The following is a 21,392-nucleotide window of genomic DNA, read 5'->3' as shown; positions in this document are numbered from 1 at the left end:
CTGCATTAATCCAAACTATTGGGAAGTGGCTAAAACTATCAGAGGTGGGTCCTGGGAACATGTTCTTAGAGACTATATCTTGTCTCCAGACCCCCTTCCTTTCTCTCTCTCTCTCTCTCTCTCTCTCTCTCTCTCTCTCTCTCCCAACCCCCCACTCTCTCCCTCTCTTCTCCTGCTCAACTGCCATAAAGCAGGAAACTTTCCTTTACCACACCTTCCATCCATGGTGCACTGCTTCACCAGAAACAATGGAGCCAGCTGACAATGGACTTAAACCTCTAAAATATGAACTGAAATAAATCTTTCCTCCTTTAAGTTGTTTTTCCCCATGTATTTTGTCACAGCAATAGAACACTGACTAACATAGAGCCTGACCCACAGAGTTATCTCTAGAGAAAAATAGCCCCTTATCTCAGGTGATCTAGCAGCCAGGGAGATGAAACAGGCAGAATGACTAGAATGCAAGCCTAGTGTGATAGCAGTAACTGCTCCTAGAGGAGATTAAACACCTGAATAATTAACAACAAGGGCACTTAAGATGCCATAGTGCAGCACCTTCTGCCTGAGACCAGCTAAAAGGAGGTGAGAAGGAAGGTAGGATAATAAGGTTTTCTACGTGAGGTGGCAAGTTAAAGGAGTATATCCCAAAATGCATGCATACTGATACATCTGCAGAGAGGAGAAAGTGATTCAATGGGATGCATGGAGCGCTGCTGGATAAAATCACACAGTTGAAAGCTCCGACTTCTACAAACATATGTTCTCCAGCCTCACCAGTCTTCATCAGTGTGTGACTTTTACCAGCAGTACTGAGCAGCAAGGGAATAGAGAGAAGGTGAATGTATGTAGAGATTTGCAATGAGAAAAGCTTGGATTTTGTGGTGAGAAATATTTTTTCAAATCCAGTGTCACAACTCATTAGTGGCTCTTAAAATCAATTTAGTTGGCCATGATCTGCACTTTAAAAAAAAAAAGTTAAATATAATGGAACAGAAAACAGTGTGAATCACATTTAGTAACTGTTATGGTTTATATATGAGGTGTCAAAAAACTCATATATGTGAGTCAATGCAATAAAATTTAGAGGTGAAATCATCTGGTTATGAGAGTCTTAACCTAATCAGTGTATTAATTCACTTGAATGGATAGTTGGAGCAATGAAGATGGCTGTCTATGCATTGAGACCTCTAAAACTGTGAGCACCCAATAAACTTACTCTCCTTTAAAAATTTTCTTATCAGATCTTTTGGTCACAGCTATGAAATAACTGACTAAAACAATAATTTTGTCTCAAGTTATATGCATTCATGTTTGTACTGTATGTTGAGTTGTGACAGAAAAGATACTTTTATAACAGGATATGATCCAAACACCTGAAAATTACTGGCCAAGGCTATTCACAAAAGAAAGTTGGCAATTATTCTGGTTACCTCCAAGTTAGTTAGCTTTCTGTTGCTTTAATCAAATACCTGAAATAATTCACTTATGAGTGAATTATTTTGGCTCACAGTTTTGGAGATTCTAGTCCATAACTGGTTGGCCCCATTGTCTTGAGTAGTAAGGCAGCAGCACATCATGGAGGAACTGTGTGACAGAGAACAAAATCACTTATATCATCAGGCAGACACAAAGAAAGAAAGAAAGAGAGAGAGAGAGAGAGAGAGAGAGAGAGAGAGAGAGAGAGAGAGAGAGAGAAGGGAGGGAGGGAGGGAGGGAGGGAGGGAAAGAGAAGGGTCCCCATAATCCTGGATAAGAGCATACCTCCAGGGACCTACAGACCCCCCACTAGTCTCCACCTCTTAAGGTCCCACTACCTCCCAATAGCACCCCCCTGTGACCAAATCATTAACACATGGAACTTCAAGGAACACTTACCTAAAATAGAGCACCCTGCTTTTATGAACTCCACTGAATACCATAGAATCTACCCATAATACCAGGTAGGAATAAAGCCTGTGCCTTCTGAAGGGAAGACAAACCAGGCTGTCTCCTGGTAACTTTCCTTCCTAGGATTTAGTTATATAAGTTTGCATCCATTTCTGTGTAGAAAATAAGCATTCCAATATACTGGCACATCTAAGAACTTTAGCCAGTGTCACCAAGACCAACTGGCCTTCTTTCAAAAGTTTCCTCACTTAAAAAAATTTATTCATTAGTTTACCTCTATTAAGTAACTATATAGTGCTGCAGTTACAGCAAGTAACTTACAAACAGTGCCTCTGATTCTTAATGGCACTGTTCTAAGGTGATCTAAGCAGCTTCCAAACTGTTTTGTGTTTCAGTTTGCTGTTCTGTTTACCAGTAACATAATCATATTCACTTCACAGGAAAGATGCAAGACTTAATGTTTACAAAACACTTTGACATCCTTTAATGAAAAATACTATATCTAAGTGACATATAATTAGAGGCTGCTTTGTACCTATGATCATTGAGAGAGGAAAAAAAAGCATATAGAAGTGATAATTGTACCGTTATCATTGTTTCTTATTCAGTCATCAAATTCTTGACAAATATATATCACCATCCTACTGTTCTAGTTAAAAAAGCAAGTCTTTAATGTCTAAAAATAAAACACATGAAATTACCACATTACCTTCTGCTTCCAAAGCAAAGGACACATTTTCTCTTCTACCAAACCAGAAAATCTGGGACTCAGTCCAACTTACTTAAACACAGCAAGAGAAAAAAAATAGACCTGAAGAGGTAAATGAATGACTTGCCCAAGGTCAATCTAAATTTGGATCCAGAAAACTTTTATTCCAATCCTAGGCCTCTAATTTTTCATTTTTAAAATAATAAAAATTGATAAATCAAGTGACACAATAGATTTTTAAGAGGCAGAGGGGTTTGGAGTGGAGTTTGAAATATCAAACTGTTCAAGTAGAAGTTATTCTCTATGCCAATCAGATAACAGATTCTTAAAATATCTTAATTAAATGGCTATGGGGATTAAGAATTATTAAAAGAGTGGTAGAGTGTTTGCCTAGCATGCATGAGGCCTTGGATTCCATCCCCAGCAAAAAGAAAAAAGAAAAATGGTGGCTATGGGCCAATGACTTCTCTTCCAAAATATTTCAGTTTTGCAAGTAATGTCCTTTCCATATCTGGGAAAGGGCATTTCCAAATACATAGCAGATTTCTCATATTTTCTCTGGAAGCCTTCCCTAAGCTGTTTCATGATAGATGTCTTGCTACTAAAGCCTATGATGGTCCCACAAAGCAAAACTCTCACAACACATTCAGCTTCTTGGCCACAGAGACACGTGAACCAAGATCTGGAACCAAGGAATCATCTTGAAAACCTCCACATTTTTACATTAAAATGCCCAACTTTTGTGCTTTTTCATCAAAAAAGAGCTTTGTGGAAAATAGTTAAGAGAAGTAGATTTTTGCCGCAGTCTGGCTGGGTTCAAATCGGGAGCCACTTGAAGATTCAAGCAGGAAGAAACTTTATTTTTAGAACCCACACCAGCATGCTGCCCACGTTAACTCTCCAGGAACTCCCCTAGAGCTCCATTGGAACTTAATATTTGCATCAAATAAGGTGATGAATATGCTAATTGCTTGATGAATATGCTAATTGCTTGAATATGCTAATTGCAATTATACATGTATTGAGATGCCACAGTGTACCCCATAAATATATACAATTATTATGTGTCAACATTTTTAAATTTTACAAAGAGCTTGTGAGAGGTAAAGTTATTTTTTAATCTCATTTGCTTATCAAAAAATGTAGAGACTGGGGATGTAACTCAGGAGTCAAATGTTTGTCTAGCATGTGCAAAGCTCCAGATTTGATCCCTAGCATACATACCCGTGCACATGTGCACGCGCGCGCACACACACACATACACAGAGACAGAAAAGAAAGGAAGGAAGAAAGAAATGTGGTTTTGCTCTGAAACTATCATGATTTATATACAATAACTACTTAAGTACTGAAAACCATTTTCCTTCAAGATAAATGTCCTGTCCATCCTTACAATAGCACATTTTATAATTCCTATAAGAACACCCTTGAAAAAGTGAATTAAATTTCATTTTAATAGCTTTTAGACTGCAATGTATAAAACTTAAAGGGCCTAAATTTATTTACATATGTCATTGTGGATAATGTCCAATTATTTAGTTATTTAGTTTTAAATGTATTAGAATCCACCTATTTTATTTTTTTCTAACAGGAAAGTACAATGATTTTTCTTTTGGTATTAGAGAGGGAGACTCTGAATGGAAAAGTTGCTCATTTTTAGAAAAGAAAAATTAAGATATTTCTCTCATGATAATATACAAAATCTGTTTTTACTTCAGTGAAATGAAAATAACATTAATTATAGACATATTTACAAACTTCATTGCTCTATACAGTTTTTTAAAGTCCTGATTAAATGTATAATAACTCTGAAATTTACAATTGGCTCTTTATTGCTTAATCCAGAGGTTGGCAGTACCAACAAAAAAGCAGAATGACAGAAAGGGTACCACAACTTAATGACTTGGTGAGAATCACATGTGGAAAGAAACTCTCATAACAGAAACCAGGTTGGAAATGCTTGTGGCTCTTGGTGTTGCTCTTCCAGAAAAGTTTTCATTACATTAGTTAGTAGTATTTTTTAAAGGAGGGAAAAAAGAAGCAGAGAATAATCTTTCTTTGGGGGCAAGGACACGTAGGGTTAGGAGGAATCCAGGAAGATGGATAATAGATTACACAGATGTGCAGCTTTCCTCCTGGGAACTTCACCAACCTCTGCCTCTCCCTAGAGCCAACGTGGGTTCTATGCATCTATGATAGATTCAAACTCCAGACCAAACCTACCAGCTTTATGACTTTGTCGTGCTACCTTTCCTCTCTCTGCCACAGTGTCCTTATTTGCAAAACAGGTTATTAGGACCTACTTCATAATGTTGATGATTACATAGGTGATATATGAAAAGCACTTAGAATACTGCAGAGCATGCAGCAAAAGTGTCTGCCTATTAGCTATTTGTATTATTGTTAACATTTATATTTAAAATGCATTGATTTTAAACTAAGTCCAACTAAAGGGTCTTTCCAAATAAAAATCACTGCTTGCATGCCAAATAATTCTTTTTGCTATCATGTCTATGCAAATATGACATTGCTTCTCCTTTCCCATCACATCAGCTACACTTCCACCTCTTGGGGGAGGGGTCACTTACATAACATGGACATTTAAGACACAGGCATGAGTAGAATATAAGCCATCTGTGATAGCTACAAGATTGACAGTCATACAAAGTGCTGGGGATGGATAAAAGGGAGAACAATTTTGTCTAGTGAGGGAAATCAAGGAATACTTAAAGAAGGAGAAATATTCTATCTAAGTTTTGTGGTCTTCACACAGATGGTTTTAAAGGAAAAGTGATAGCAAAGAGTCTACTCCAGGATATGAGAACCAATAGCCTCATGTGAAAGAGACAAAGAAGGGAAATGAGAAGAGATGAGCCTAGAGAGTAGGCCCATATTATGGGGAAAAGAGCAAGTGGGATGAGGGGTGATGTCTAATTTCATATCTTAACTTGATTGGGTTAAGGGGTGTCCAGACATTTGGCTAAATGTGATTCTGGGTGTTTGTGAGGGTATTTCTGGATAATAGTAACATTTGATTTGGTAGATTGAATAAAGCATATTGCCCTCCCTAAAGTGGATGGACCTCATCCAGTCTATTGAAGGCTCAAATAGAAAAAAAAAATGACCCTCAAGTGAAGAATAGAGAATTCTTCCTGCCTAACTGCCTGTAGGCTGGGACATCATTTTTTCTGCCTATAAATTCAAACTGAAACACAGATTCTTCCTAGGTGTTGAGCATTCAGACTGGAACTACACCATCAGCTCTCTTGGTTCCCCAGCCTATGTCCCACTTGGGACTTCTCAGTGTCCCTAATAACATGAATCATTCCTTATAATAAATTCTTTATATACGTTCACCTTATTCTTCAGTTTCTCTGGACAACTTGACTAATATATGTGGGAACATATTCAAGCATCCCTATTCACAGCTCTCTCCCTCAATTGCCTTCTGAGGACATTCTGTGACATCAAATAGATTCTTAGATGTGTCGCTGGGGTCCATAAGTAACACTACAAATTTAAGAAAAAGAGAAGAGAGCCCAGCACAGTGGAACATGCCTGTAATCCCAGCAGCTCAGGAGGCTGAAGCAGAAGGATTTTGAGTTCAAATCCAGCCTCAGAAAAAGCTAGGCACTAAGCAACTCGGTGAGAAACCCCGTCTATAAATAAAATACAAAATAGGGCTGGAGATGTGGCTCAGGGTCAAATTCCCTTTATCCAAAATCTACAGCACCCCCCCACACCATACACACCAAAAAAGAGGAAGAAAAAGAGAAGAGGAAAGATTGATTTCCAAAATTGGTAGCAGTATCAAGCTTCTTTTAAAGAAAAGACTGGACTAAAAGGAACAGGACAAAAGAGAGGTGCACAGAGTTTGGAGTAGCAATTAGCAAAAAGAGATGAGGAAGTAAAGATAGCTTAATGTGTGACTGGAGAAAGAAAGCTGTGTAAAAATGTTTGGAAGATGTTTTGCAGTGAACTGCAATTCTCCCATGCCCAGGGATCTCCTATGAAACCAACACTGCTTTTTGAAGTCAGATTTGTATTTCTTGAGTCACCATGCTGATGGAGGCCTGAAGGGAGGGGCCCAATGGCCCCAATTTATTTGAGTTGTTCAAAATAAGCCTTTCAGAAAAGAGAAAACCACAAGAAACAAAGAAAATAAACTCCTCACTGGAACTCCTTTCAGGAAGAGCATTGTCAGGCAGGATGACATTCAGCTGCATAACAGAAACCCAATAAAAAATGGTATAGTTAAATATGAGATTCTGTTCTCTCTCATAACAATAAGTCCAGAGGTTGATAACTAGGGCAAGAGAAGCAGCAGCTCAAAGCACCCTCAAGGTTGCCCTGCCTTCCACCTGCTCTGCCATTCACCTCCATGGTTACAAGGCAGCTGCTGCCCCAGAAATCACTGTATCTGCCCACATAGGAAGAAGGAGAAAGAGCAAAAGGAAATTGCTAGCTGAGTCTGTCCCTTATATCAGGAAGTCATAGTTTTCACAAAAGCCCTCACTAACCTATCTATATTTCACTGGCTATAAGAAAAGCTTGGGGCTAGGAGCGGTGGCACATGCCTGTAATCCCTGTGAGACCCTGTCTCTAAGTAAAACACAATATAGGGCTGGGCATGTGGCTCAGTGTTGGAGTGCCCCTGAGTTCAATCCCTGGCATGCCCCGCCTCCAAGAAAAAGAAAACCTTAGGAAAAATAATATTTTTATCTGTTGCTAAGGAATGTTGGTGTCCCTCCAAGTTTCATATGTTAAAATCCTAATACCCCCCAAGGTGATGATGTTAGGAGATGGAATCTCTGGGAGGTGATTAGGTGATTAGCCCTCAGGAATGAAATTAGTACCCTTATAAAAGAGGCTACCAAAAGATCTCCCTTCCACTTTCTGCCATATGAGAATATAGCAAAAAGATACCCATCTGTATTAGCTTTTCATGGCTGTGACCAAAATACCTGATAACAATAATTTAGAGAAGGATACATTTATCAGGGGCTAGGAAAGCTGTTCAGCTCATGGCAGCCTGACTGTAGAGAGACAGCAAAAAGCCAGGGACAATATATAGTCCCCAACACATGCCCCACCATGACATATTTTCTCCAGTCATTTGCCTACAATCACCACCCAATAATCCATTCAAATTATTAATCCATCAAATGAATTAATCCACTGATGATTTATAGTTCTCATCATTGCTAAAGGTCATACCTCTGAATTTTCCTGCACTGGAAATAATGTTTTTAAGACATGAACTTTTTAGAGGATATTTCTCAATCCAAACCATAACACCATCTAAGAAGTAGGTCCCCACCAGAAATAGAATCTATTGTTGCCTTGATCTTAGACTTCCTGGCCTTCAAGACTGTGAGACATTTCTGTTGCTTTCAGGTCATGAAGCCTGAGATATTTTGTTATAGCAACCCAATTGGACGAAGGCATCTGTTGTAAGGAAAAGAAAGTGAACAAATATTGAATAGTCAAGTGGAAGAATCTGCCACATCCAAAATATTTATTCGAATGGAATTTCATAGTTAGTCAATTCGGAGAGAGACTAAGAATTTGAGTGGATCCAAACAAGGGAAAGAAGTGTCAAACATGAGAAAGAGAATTCTCAATCACAGTGTTACCTTTCTGTCACTGTGACAAAATACCTGAGTTAATCAACTTAAAAGAAGGCAAGGTTTATTTTGGCTCATACTTTCAGAGGTTCCAATCCCCATGGTGGTTTGGCCCACACGCTTTGGGCATGTGGTGGCATAGTATATTATGGCAGAACAGCATGACAGGTATTACTTTTTGTACTCAGGAAAGTTAACAGAACTAATAACATCTGTGCAGCTTTTCCACAGTTGCAATGTGCAATGTTAGGAGCTTTGTGTAGGGCTCAAGGAGGTCCATTGTTTAAAGTTACTGTTAAGGGGGCAGGCTCAGGAGTCATAGAGATGGTGAAATATTGAGGTTGTCTAGCATGAGAATTCCTCTATCCTTGGAAGCTATGTGCCTGAGATCAAGGTCGAATCTGTGAAGACTCTTGCACAGAGTCTCCTCAGGCAGGGCTTTGTCCTTGCACAGAAACTTTCCCAGGCACTAGGCACACCACAGCCATGAGGTCATCAGAAAACCCCAATCTCAGTCTCTGCTTTCCACATATTATGACATCCCACTTTAATTCTCTCTAAACCTTCAGTGATAGGGTATTTCCCCTCTCCCCACACCCTAAGTAAAAACTCACAAATGCTGATGTTCATAAATTTTTTTCCAAATGAAAACCAGAGAAGTTTCAGAGTTCTGCATGGAATATAAAAAGCTTTTGTGGTTATGGGTGCCAGAAACAGAAAGAAGTAAGCCACCCAAAATGAAAAGATCCATGAAAGTGCTTTACTCAACTATACACATGAAGTATATATATATATTTTTTCATCTATCAACCTTCAGAATTTTTAACATTATACCAGAAACTCACCAAAACTTCAATTCAAAATTTCAACCTATTGCCACAAGTCTGCATTTATTTTCATGGTTTTCTTCAACCCTGAGTCAATCAAGAAATACATTGTTGGCCACCAGCTAAATTCTGTGTGAGTGAGATGTGAAGTTTGAATGCAAACGCTTTTGTTTGCTTAGCTGTATTCTTCCCTGCTGGACATATAGGTGATACATTAACCCAAATAGCAATTTTCCTGTACTTTTATTCTACCACTACATCAAATTACTACAAATTTCATTAATTAAAACAACATACATTTATTATCTTGCAGTTTCCACAGGTCAGGAGTCCTGGCACAGTCTGTCTGAATCCTCTGCTCAGGGTTCTACAGGGCAGCATTCTCATCTGGAGGCTCAACTGGGGAAAGAATCCACCTCCAAGCTTTTCAGGTTGTTAGTGAGATGTGAAGTTTGAATACAATCACTTTTGTTGTTCCCTGGGTTCTCTCCATCTGATAAGGTGACCATTTCATATATTTCATACATAATTTCCTTAGGATTGCTTATGATGAACTTGCCTTTTTGTGGGCAATTGGCTGGAGGACTCCCTCAGGATTTAGATGCTGCCTGGAGTTCTTTGCTATGTGAGCTTTCTTAATAGGGCAGTATGTTCATTTAGCAAGAGAGTCTCTAATCCCAGTCTGCTTAAATGTTGTCCTACACAATGTAACATAACCACCCAAGTGATACCCCATCACCTTTACAACATGATATAACCTAATCCAACATGTTTTTATGTGTGTATTGGAAGCAGTCACAATTCTGCCCACACACAAGGGGAAGGAATTACCCAGGGTGTGAACACTAGGAGACAGGAATCATTGGATGTCATCTTGGCATCTATCTGACACAATTCATATCATACATACAGATTGCCACCTACATGAAAACTCTTCTATAGCAAGGGCACAGATAAAAAGCCCCAAGCATATATATATAAACACCATACCCTTACTGTACATCACAGAGCTTAAGAGAACAATGTATGAAGTTAGACACCTGGTGTCTCAAACACCTATCTCTACATGACTATCTGACTACCTCAAAACTTAGTGGCTTAAAACAATCACCATTTTACCTTGCTAATAATCTATGAGTTAGTTTTTGGACAGGGCCCAGCAGGGATATCAGATCTTTATGATATCTGCTGGAGCTGAAATGCTGAAGATGGCATCTTTACTCACACATCTGGAGTTCAGTCAGGATGACTCCAACAGCTGGGAGCTGGCTGAAACAACCCACTGGGTCATACTTGTAGAGTCTTGGCTCTTGAGGGAAGTCCTCAATATCTACAATATCAGGACCTCTCTCTCTCTCTCTGTGACTTCTTCACATGATCTCTCCCTGGGTTCTCTCGATTGGGGAAGGTGACAATTTCATATAGTGTTTGGACTCTTAGAGGCAGGAAATAGAAATAGTCTGTTTCCTTAAGGTCGGGCTTAGGAGTTCCATAAAGGCAGTTCTGCCACATGCTACTAGTTAAAGCCAGTCTTCATGCCTCCAGTGCCTATTTCCTGTCTTCTAACAATGTCTTGGGTCCTCCAAACCAATGTTAAATACAAGTGGTGATAATGTGCCAGTTCTGATTTTAAAGACACCAGTTCTAATGTTTCCCCATTTAAGATGTTTGTTTTTTGATATTTTTATCAGAATAAAAAAGCTCCCTTCCATCTCTATTTTCTAAATGTTTGTTTTTAATTATAAATGCTTTTGCTGTAAAGTTTGAGATTATTACATTAATTTTTCTCTTTTAATTTATAATTGTGAATTATTTTTTTGAGTTTTCCAATATTAAATCATCCTTGCATATCTGGGATAAATCTAACTGGATTGCTATGTATTGTCTTATTATACAACATTGAATCCCATTTGCTATTTTTAAAGATTATCATATTTATATTCACTAATGAAATTGGCCTATAACTTTTCATTCTCATAATGTATTACTCCTAGGTTTGTTTTGAACATTGGGCAGCATTCTCTCTTTATTACAATAATTATCACACTTTATCTGTTCTTTAAAATTTTTCTTAGAACTTTTCTACAAAGCCAACAATGTTTTCTCTGTGGGAAGATTTTTTTAATTGACAAAAATTATACATTTCTATTATACTGTACAATATATGTACAATATATGCATACATTGTAGAATGGCTAAATCAAGCTAATATATTTTTTGCCTTACATAGTACTATTTGTGCTATTTGTTACACAATGCATATGTTGAAATTTAAACCTAAGGTAGTGGTATTAAGAAGTGGTGTGTTAGCCAGCTTTCTGTTGCTATAAAAAAACAGCTGAGATGATCAGCTTATAAACAGAAAAGATTCATTTTAGTTCACAGTTTGGGAGGTTTCAGTCCATTATGGGTTTGCTTCATTACTTTTGTGTCTGTGGTGAGGCAGCACATCATGACAGTGGAGGGTGTGGTAGAGCAAACACCTGATGGTTGGGAAGCAAAAAAGAGAGAGAGGAAGAGACCAAGGCCCATAGCCTCCTTTAAAGGGCATGCCTCCAATAGGCAGAAAAACTCCCTTTAGGCCCCATTTCTATTGCCTCCCACTGCAGATCAGCTCTTGCTTAACACTTGTGGGGACATTTCAGACCAAATTATAACAAGTGGAACTTTAGGGGAAGTGATTAAGTCATGAAGAATCCATCCTTATGAATGAGATTAATGTCCTTATAAAAGAGGTTCCAGGGAGCTGCCTGGCCCTTCTATCTCTTGGCATGTGAGAACAGTGATTTCACCTTTTGCTTTTTCTACCATGTAAGGACACAGCAACAAGGCACCATCTTGGGAACAGAAAGAAAACCTCATCAGACACTTGATTTGTTGGCAGCTTGATCTTGGACTTCTCAACCTCCAGAACTGTGAGAAATAAAGTTTTGTTGTTTATAAATTACTCAATCTATGAGATAGCATCAAGAATGGACTATACCCTCTAACCTATTGAACTTTGTAGTGAGAACACAAAACGTACTCTTTGTACAGTGAGAACACAAAGACGTTTCCAAGTTTATAATAAATTGCTATGTGTAGTCATCATGTTGTACAAGAGAGTTCTTGAACGTATTACTCTGATGTAACTGACGTTTTATATCCCTGCCTTACCCCAGCACCAATCTACTCTCTTTTTCTATGAGTTTGACTTTTTTAGATTCCACATATAAGTGAGATCAGTTATCTCTGATATACTGTTCCTGGCTTATTTCACTTAACATGTCTTTCAGGCTTATTCATGTTGTCACAAATTACTTCCTTCTTTTTTAAGGCTGAATGATATTCCTTTGTGTATGTGTGTGTTTGTGTGTGAGAGTGAGAGAATATGTGTGCTTCTACACATATCACATTTTCTTTATCCATTCATCCCTTGATGAAAATATAGGTTGATTTCTTACCTAGGCTATTGTGAACATGGGAGTGTACAAATCTCTTTGACATGCTGATTTCCTTTTCTTCACAGTAGTGGGATTACTAGATCATCTAGCAGTTCTATTCTTAATTTTTTTTAGGAGCCTCCATACTGTTTGTATACTGGCTATACTGATTTATACCCCCACCAACAATGTATAATTGTTACCTTATCTTCATATCCTCATCAATAGGTATCTTTCATCCTTTTGATAATAGAATAGAAAGCATCAAATGATAGTGTGATTTTAACTTGTATTTCCATGATTCTTAGGAATGTTGACCCTTTTTCCTTATACCTTTTGGTTATTTCTGTCTTTTGAAAAGTTTCTGTTCAGGACTTTTATTAACTTCAAAAAAATTATTTAAGTTTTCTCCTTTCTTAGTTATTGATAGACCTTTATTTTATTTCTATGTGGTACTGAGAATCAAACCCAGTGCCTCACACATGCTAGGCAAGTGTTCTACCACTGTGCTGTGCTGTAGCTCAGCCCCTTTTGTTGATTTTTAAATATCAGGTTACTTGTTTCTATGGGAAGATTTTATACATTGTTTCAATTATATTAATTATGGCAATAGTTTAAGACTCTTTGAGTTAACTCTTCTAATTATATTTTTCTGAAGTTTTGTTCTTTTCAACATTTACAAAATCATAGGCATTGAGTATTTGATAGGGTTCTCTTAAGAGTGCTTGTTTCTTTCTTCTGTCTTTCCTCATCTCTATTGTCCCACTCTTTTCTTGGCACTGACAATTTGGTGATTGAACCCAGGGGTACTTTACTACTGAACTATGTTCCCAATTCAGTTTATTTTTATTTTGAGACAGAGTCACACTAAATTACACACTGGTTTCAAACTTGCATTCCTCCTGCCTCAGCCACCTGAGTCGCTGGGATTATAAGTCTTATGTTTTAATCTGTTCTTTGTCTTGGTTAAATTCCCCTTTTATTCAGAGAATTAGTTGTATCTTCTTCATTCTCTTGATAAATCTTGTCAGTGGTTTATTTATATTGTTAGTTGTTTTGAAAAACAACTTTTGTCTTTGTTGGTCTCTATAGAATCTTTGTTTTCTATTTCACTTTTAGTCATCTTTCCTTCTATTTTCTTTTGATGTATTGTTCCATTCTTTTGTCAATACCTTAAAATGAGTATTTACCTCATTAATTTTCAAGACTTTGTTAAATTTCCTAAAAGCATTTTTTTTTTTGCATTTCACAGATTTTTCTGAGGCACCAGTTCTAGGAAGTTTTTGTTATTTGTATTTTTTTTAAATTATGAATTATTTTGGTTATAAAATGTTTTTAAAAAGTGTTTTATAGATTTTGAAGTATGCAGAGGGTTAAATTTTTTGTTTCTGTAACCAGCTTCTAACCTACTTGCATTAAGGTCAGACATAATGTTGCATATGATAATTTGTATTTGAAATTTGTTGGGGCTTTCTTTATCTTTTTGTACTGGGGATTGAACTCAGGGGCACTCAACCACTGAGCCACCTCTCCTAGCTTATTTTGTGTGTGTGTGTGTGTGTGTGTGTGGTGCTGGGGATCAAACTAAGGGCCTTATTCATTCAAGGCAAGTGCTCTACCAATTAAGCTGTATCCCCAGCCCCTATTGGGGCTTTCTTAATGGCCTAGTGCATGAATAACTTTTGAAGATATTGGACTAGAGATGTAACATCAGTGGTATAGTCTTGCTAGCATGTTGTGGCTCAGATGTAGAGCTCTTGCTTAACACATGTGAGGCACTGGGTTTGATCCCCAGCACCACAGAAAAAAACCTAAAAAGTAAATTAAAGGTATATATATATTTAAAAAGGGGGGATGTAGCTCAGTGGTAAAGCATCTCTGGGTTCAATCCCCAGGATGGAAAAAAAAAAAAAAACTACTACATTTTTGTCCCATGCCTTTGTGATTAACATATGTTTTTAATAGTGAATGTATTTAGAATTTCTTTTGGTGTAAAGTATAAATTCATATCGAAATTTAATTTTTACAAATAACCAGCCAATTGTCTTAAAGAAATTCTCTCATTAGTTTATCAAATAAGCAATTTTTTATCCTGTTCCAAAACTCCTTTTTTCATATACTACCTACATAGTTAGGCCAAATTCTCCTGCTCCACTGATCAGTTTCTTCACTAAATAACAGAGTGTTATATTATTTCTTAAATACCTGTTAGGGCTAGTTTCTTTCCTCTATCACCTATTATTCTTGATTTTTTAAATACATAATTTAGCTAGTAACTTTTGTATTTTAATTAGCAACTTATTAAACATCATAGTGTAAGTAATTCTTCTAGTGTCTGTCTCTCTTTATTAGACTATAAGCTCCATGATGTCAAGAACTGAGTCTATTCTGTTCACCATTTCCAGAACCCAGCACAAAGTGCACAGCAAGTACTTAAGAAATATTTGAATGGGGCTGGGGTTGTGGCTCAGTGGTAGAGTGCTAACCTAGCACGAATGAGGCACTGGGTTCGATCCTCAGCACCATATAAAAATGAAATAAAGATATTATACCCACTACCTACAACCAAAAAGTGAATATTAAAAAAGAGAAATATTTGAATGAATTAAATAATTGAAGCCAAAATCACAGTGTCCTGTTTTGTAACTATCTGATCATCTGATGAATCCAAAGGAAAAATTTATTCACAATTAAACTTTTCTGTTTATTCTTATTTCCTCATGCTCACACATGTTGATTCCCAGGGTATTCCTTTCAGTAAACTCCCTGCATACAAATTTTCATCTCAGAGTCTGTTTCCCAGGCATCCTAACCTAAGACATGCAGAGAGAGATGACTTGCGCATCCTCAGGAAATAGCCCATGAACCTTATTTTACCCAACAGATATTTAATAAATATTAGGCATCAGATAATTTCGGATTATATTCCATAACAAGTACCTGAAGTTTTCTTTTGAAAATAAAACTTCCATCTATGTACTTATGAAAACTAGGATCCCTAACAAGTTATCAATCCTTGATAAGATGTATTTCGATGATTACCACTGGATGTTTTCTGAACATGCGTTACAAAAAATGCACTGTGCTGGGTACCACTTACATACAGTATCACATTTCATAGTGGCAAGAGATAGATATTACTTCCATTTTACAGAAAAGAAAATAAGTTGTTGTAGACTGGATGCTTGCATTTCCTAAAATTTGTATGTTGAAACCTAACCCCCAATAAGAGAGTAATTGGAGGTAGGACTTTGGAAGGTGATTGGGTCAGGAGGGTATAACCCTCATGAGTGCACTTAGTGCCCTTTCTTTGGCTAGGCACAGGGGTACCAGGGATTGAACTCAGGGGTACTTGAACACTGAGACAGGGTCTCACTGAGTTGCTAAGTGCCTCACTATTGCTGAGGCTGACTTTGAACTCCCCATCCTCCAGCCTCAGCCTCCCAAATTGCTGGGATTATAGGCGTGCACCACTGTGCCTGGCTAGATTCATGCCTTATTAACAGAAGTTCCAGAGAGTGCCCTTGCCCCTTCTGCCACGTGTGGCACAGCCCACATGTGGCACAGCAAGAAGATGGCAATCTATGAACCAGAGAATGCACCCTATCCAGACACCGAAATCTTCTGGCATCTTGATCTCAGACTTCCCAGTCTCTAGAAGTGTGAGAAATAAATTTCTGTTATTTACAAGCCACCCAGTTTATGACATTTAGTTATAACTACATTTTATAAAGTTTATGATATTTAGTTTTAGTTGCCCAAACAAAGACAAGAATGTTCTGAGATCTTATCAGTAATCACATGGCTAGCCAGTAATAAAACTTGTTTGATTTGCTAAAACCAGATCTATGTGACTCTGAAGACAATGCTTTTTTCCCTGCTGTAAAAAAAGCAAAAAAAAATCAAACATTTGGAGCTGGGGTGTGTGTGGCTCAGAGGTAGAGTGCTCACCTATCATGCTTGAAGCACTGGGTTCGATCCTGAGCACCTCATAAATATAAAATAAAGACATTGTGTCTACCTATAACTAAAAAATAAATATTTAAAAAAATCAAATATTTGACATAGTTCTTATCTATTTAGATGGTATTCTAATTACAATTTGTGAGTTTGATCAATTAATGAATCAAAAAGCCTTTAATTGCGAGTTCAAAGCCAGCCTCAGCAAAAAGTGATGCACTAAGCAAAGTAAAACCCTGTCTCTAAATAAAATACAAAATAAGGTTGGGGATGTGACTTAATGGTTGAGTTTGCCCTTGAGTTCAATCCTGGTACAAAAAGAAAAAAAATGCCTTTAAAATTGACACATCAGTAGAGGAATAATTTAGTGTTTTTAATAAAAATGCTACATCAATTAGATAGTGCAGAGAAAAGGCAACTTCAGAGCCACACAAGAAAAGGCTTGAATTGCAGCCACTCTGAGTCTGGCTGAGCACCCTCTGATTCTTTCAGAGCACAAGAGAGCTTGTGAGGTGCTTCTCCAATGTCATCTCCCATTTGCTTCCCTATCTCCTCTGAGGGGCTATCATGAGACAGACAGTTCACTTTTTTCTAGGTTCTGATGATGTCTGAGACTCTCTGCTCTGCCTGCCTCAGAAGAAAGGTGCAGAATATAACATCACTTAGATGCAATTTAGAATTGGCTTCTCCTTAATGGAGTATCCCACAAATTGCATTGCAGTATGTGGTCCCTTTTGTTTTGTTGTGTCCTTTTTGAGGTATGGAATAAAGAACATAGAGTAACTTTTGTTCTTTCCCTGTCTATGTAAGTAATAAACTGACTAAATCTAGAAATAGTTCATTATAACTTTATCACCAAATCAGTCAGGTCATGGCATTAGGGAAAAAAAGGATATCTTGATCGCTGCCTTCCACCATACTTAAAGTCAGTTCACAATGGATTGTAAACCTAAATGTGAATGATAAAATAACAGAGATTCTAATTTCTCAGGACTTCTTTGTGCTGCAGGTGTGGCTCTGTGATAGAGCACTTGCCTAGGGTGTTAGTTAGCCTTTTATCACTGTGACAAATACATGAGAAAAACAACTTGGAGGAAGAAAGGTTTATTCTGGTTCACAGTCACAGAGGTTTCAGTCTTTGGTCAGCCAAGTCTATTTCTCTCGGCCCAAAGTGAAGCAGAACATTGTGGAGAAAGTGGCAGAGGAATGCTTCTCAGCTCATGGCAGCTGAGAACAGATAAAGAAGAGTCAGAAACAAGCTATGAACCCTGAGTGTACACTGCCAGTGACTTATTTCCTCCAACCTTGCCCCAACTGCCTATAGTTTCCACGACCTTCCAGTAGTCCATTCAGCTGCCCATGAATTAATCCATTGATGAGGTCAGAACCCTAATGATTCAAGCACTTTCTGTACTTTCTCAAAGCCCCACCTCTGAACATTGTTGCACTGGGGACCAAGCCTTCAGTACATGAGCTTCTTAGGGACATTTCAGATCCAAACGATAACGCCTAGAATGCACAATGTCCTGGATTCAATTCTTGGAACCACAAAGCAAATGAACAAAAAGTCTACTTTGACCCATGGCTTATTTATCAGTGTGTTGTTTATAAGTGGACACAGTGTCTTTATGTGGTGCTGAGGATCAAACCCAGTGCCTCATTAATGCAAGGTGAGTGCTCTACCTCTGAACCACAGCCCCAGTCCTATATTTCTGTTTTTAATCTTTACTTTAACTCTATTGTGGTTGGAGAACATATGAATATACTTTGCATGATTTCTATTCTTTCAGTTTATTCAGGTGTGTTTTATTGTCCAGAATATTGTCTTATCTAGGTGGCTATTTCATGTGAGCTTGAGAAAAATGTACATTCTGGGGACTGGGATTGTGGCTCAGTGATAGCACGTGCGAGGCCCTGGGTTCAATCCTCAGCACCACATAAAAATAATATAAAGATATTTAAAAATAGAAAAGTACATTCTGTTGTTGTTAGATGAAATATATGTAAACATCAATATCGACCAAGTTGATCGATGCCACTGCTCAGTTCATCTATATCCTTAATGATTTTTTGCCTGCTTTATCTATCAATTATTGAAAGAGACATGTTAAAATATCCAGCTACAATAATGAAGGAAAAACAATCTATAACCCTGTGATTAAGTCTCCGTCTCTTAGTGGGCCCCTGTCATTGGGGCTATGATCCCTTTTTCACTCTTGAGAGAGGAAAGCAAGAGAAGGTTACAGCTTCCTTCCTGTCAGGTAAGGCTACAGTAGTCCTTTCTATTGCTAAATAGCCCCTAATTATGAAAAAAATGCTGTGGGTGTATTTTATTTTTTTTATTGGTTGTTCAAAACATTACAAAGCTCTTGACATATCATATTTCATACATTTGATTCAAGTGGGTTATGAACTCCCATTTTTACCCCGTATACAGATTGTAGAATCACATCGGGTACACATCCATTTCACATTGAACTACATTGTTGACATCACTTCTTGTATGTATCAAGGGCACCTTAAACTCAATGTTGACATTCCCAAAACCAAAATCATTATTTCTTTCACTCCTCAAAATGTGGTCCTCCATCATTACCCTAAGTTTATGTATGAAGACCTGAATGCTGTGAATATATTTTGTATACAACCAGAGATATAAAAAACTGTGCTCTATATGTGTAATATAAACTATGCATCCTGCTGTCCTATATAACAAATTAGAATAATAAATAAATTTTTTTAAAATTTGGTCCTCCTCCAGAAATCTCTGGGTGAATTATACACCATCCATTTGGTTCTACAAGTCAGATACCTATCATGTTTAGCCTCACCTTCTAATTCTACCATATTCAATATTACAAAGTCCTATTCATTTCACCTCCTCCGTATCTCTCAAATCACCTACTCCCCTCTAGATCCACTCCTACTCACACCCTAACCTACTGTCTCTCACATGTCCATAAGTTGAGCTCCAAACACAACTAAATATACACACTATGTCCCCTTCCAACTGTTCTCTACACTTCAAAGTTGTCATTTCTGAACACAAAATCAATCATATCACACATATATCCTGTTTAAAACCCTGATTTGCCTTTGCTTACGGATCAGGACAAAATCCTTAGGATAGTCTATAATGCTCTTCATGATCTAGTCCCTACCTACCTCTCCAGTCTCAATCCATACCATACTCTTCTTTCTAGGAAGAGTATTGTCCCCATTAGGGCACAATCTCTAAAAGTGACAATTTCCCAACAATTTTATTTTAGGATAATTTGTTGACAAGATAGTCTTATGACTGATGAAATTATGTTGGAGAAAATAATGAAAACAAGATGAACAGAGAGTATGTACTTGCTCCAACCTTGACACAGCAACCCCTACATGAACTACGCCCACACACGTACACACAAACACAGTTGTTAGTTATATCTCTGCCTTCACTGTCTGCTCCAGCAATGCTCCCTTTCTCCATAGGAGCTTGGGGTGCAGCCAGGATTCAAACCCCATTTGTTCAACTCCTGAGGCAGTGCATTTTCTAACATTTCACCTTGTCTCACAAGAAGTGTTTCTTTATGTGAATAAGGACACTATAATGGCAAATCTTAAATATATTTAAGTCTCAAAATTTTAGAAAATTCTGGAAAATGTACTCTACTTTCTATTCCCTTTTATATGAAAGATTTCAAACACACACACAAATAAAATAGATAATGGACACCACCACCCCATACATGTCATCCACACTCAATTACCAAAATTTTGGTTTGGATTTTTATATCTCTTCCTTTTTTGTTTTTGGATTTTTCTTTCCTGAGGCATTTCTGAATCAAATATAAAACCACATTTAATTTTACCACTACATGCTTCAATAAGCATGTCTGAAAAATTTGGACACTCTTATCATATTTAACAAAATTAATAATAATTATTTGATATCATCTAATACTAATCCAAAATCAGATTTCCTCAATTGTTTTAAAATCTCTTTTTACGGGTGGTGTGTTTGAATCACAATTGAAACAATAAGTACACATTGTATTTAGTTGTTATATTTTTTAGATCCCTTTCTCTTTTTTTCCCTACACCATTGACTTGCAGAAACCAGGTCAACTGTCCTATAGAATGTCTCAAATTCTGGATTTTTCTGATTGCTTACATGAAACATTTTCTAATTTATCCCTCTCTCCTGCTATTTCTTGTAAAATGAAAATTCATTCTGAATCCTTCATCAGATTGAGATCCAGCTATCTGGGTAAGAACATTTATAGATGGTGCTATGTCCTTTAAGTTGCATCTTATCAAGAAACTCAAAGGGTTCATTGCCCCATTTGTAATTATGCTTAATATCCCTTTATTTTTATCATAGTTTGTGAATATTCATAAATGACAGCCAAATACCTATCATAAACCAGGTATAGTTATGTTCTCAGCATAAAGAAGTAAAGAGTAACATCCTACCTTTGCAATTTTTTGCAAATTATCATTTTAATGATTGCTCTACAAACTATTTTTAATGTTAATATTCATTGTTTAATAAAATTTATATTTAAATATATAAAATTTATATTTAAATAAATATAAAACTTTTATATTTACATGTATATGTAAGCATAATTATTTTTCATCTGTTCCTCGTATTTATTCAATATTGACTGATTTGGGGTATCTGCCTAGACCATTACTCAAATCCCCTTCAGTGAGAACATAATTTCTCCTATCTGTATTCAAATTCCTTGACTGCTGGGAAGGTGGATCAGTGATAAAGTACTACTTGCCAAGCATGTGTGAGGCCCTGGCTTTAACCTCAAGCACCACAAAAAATATATATAAAATTTTAAAAATAAATAAAATCTTTTGGCCATAGCTGCTCAACTGGATATGAACACTCAACCCAAGAGAGCTAAACGTGATCCCTGCATCTGAAAACTCTAAACATAAAGACACTGAAGCAGGTGGA

Source organism: Callospermophilus lateralis, unplaced genomic scaffold (genome assembly GCF_048772815.1).
Source record: "Callospermophilus lateralis isolate mCalLat2 unplaced genomic scaffold, mCalLat2.hap1 Scaffold_79, whole genome shotgun sequence".
NCBI classification, from domain to species: domain Eukaryota; kingdom Metazoa; phylum Chordata; class Mammalia; order Rodentia; family Sciuridae; genus Callospermophilus; species Callospermophilus lateralis.
This window is presented reverse-complemented; position numbering follows the sequence as displayed.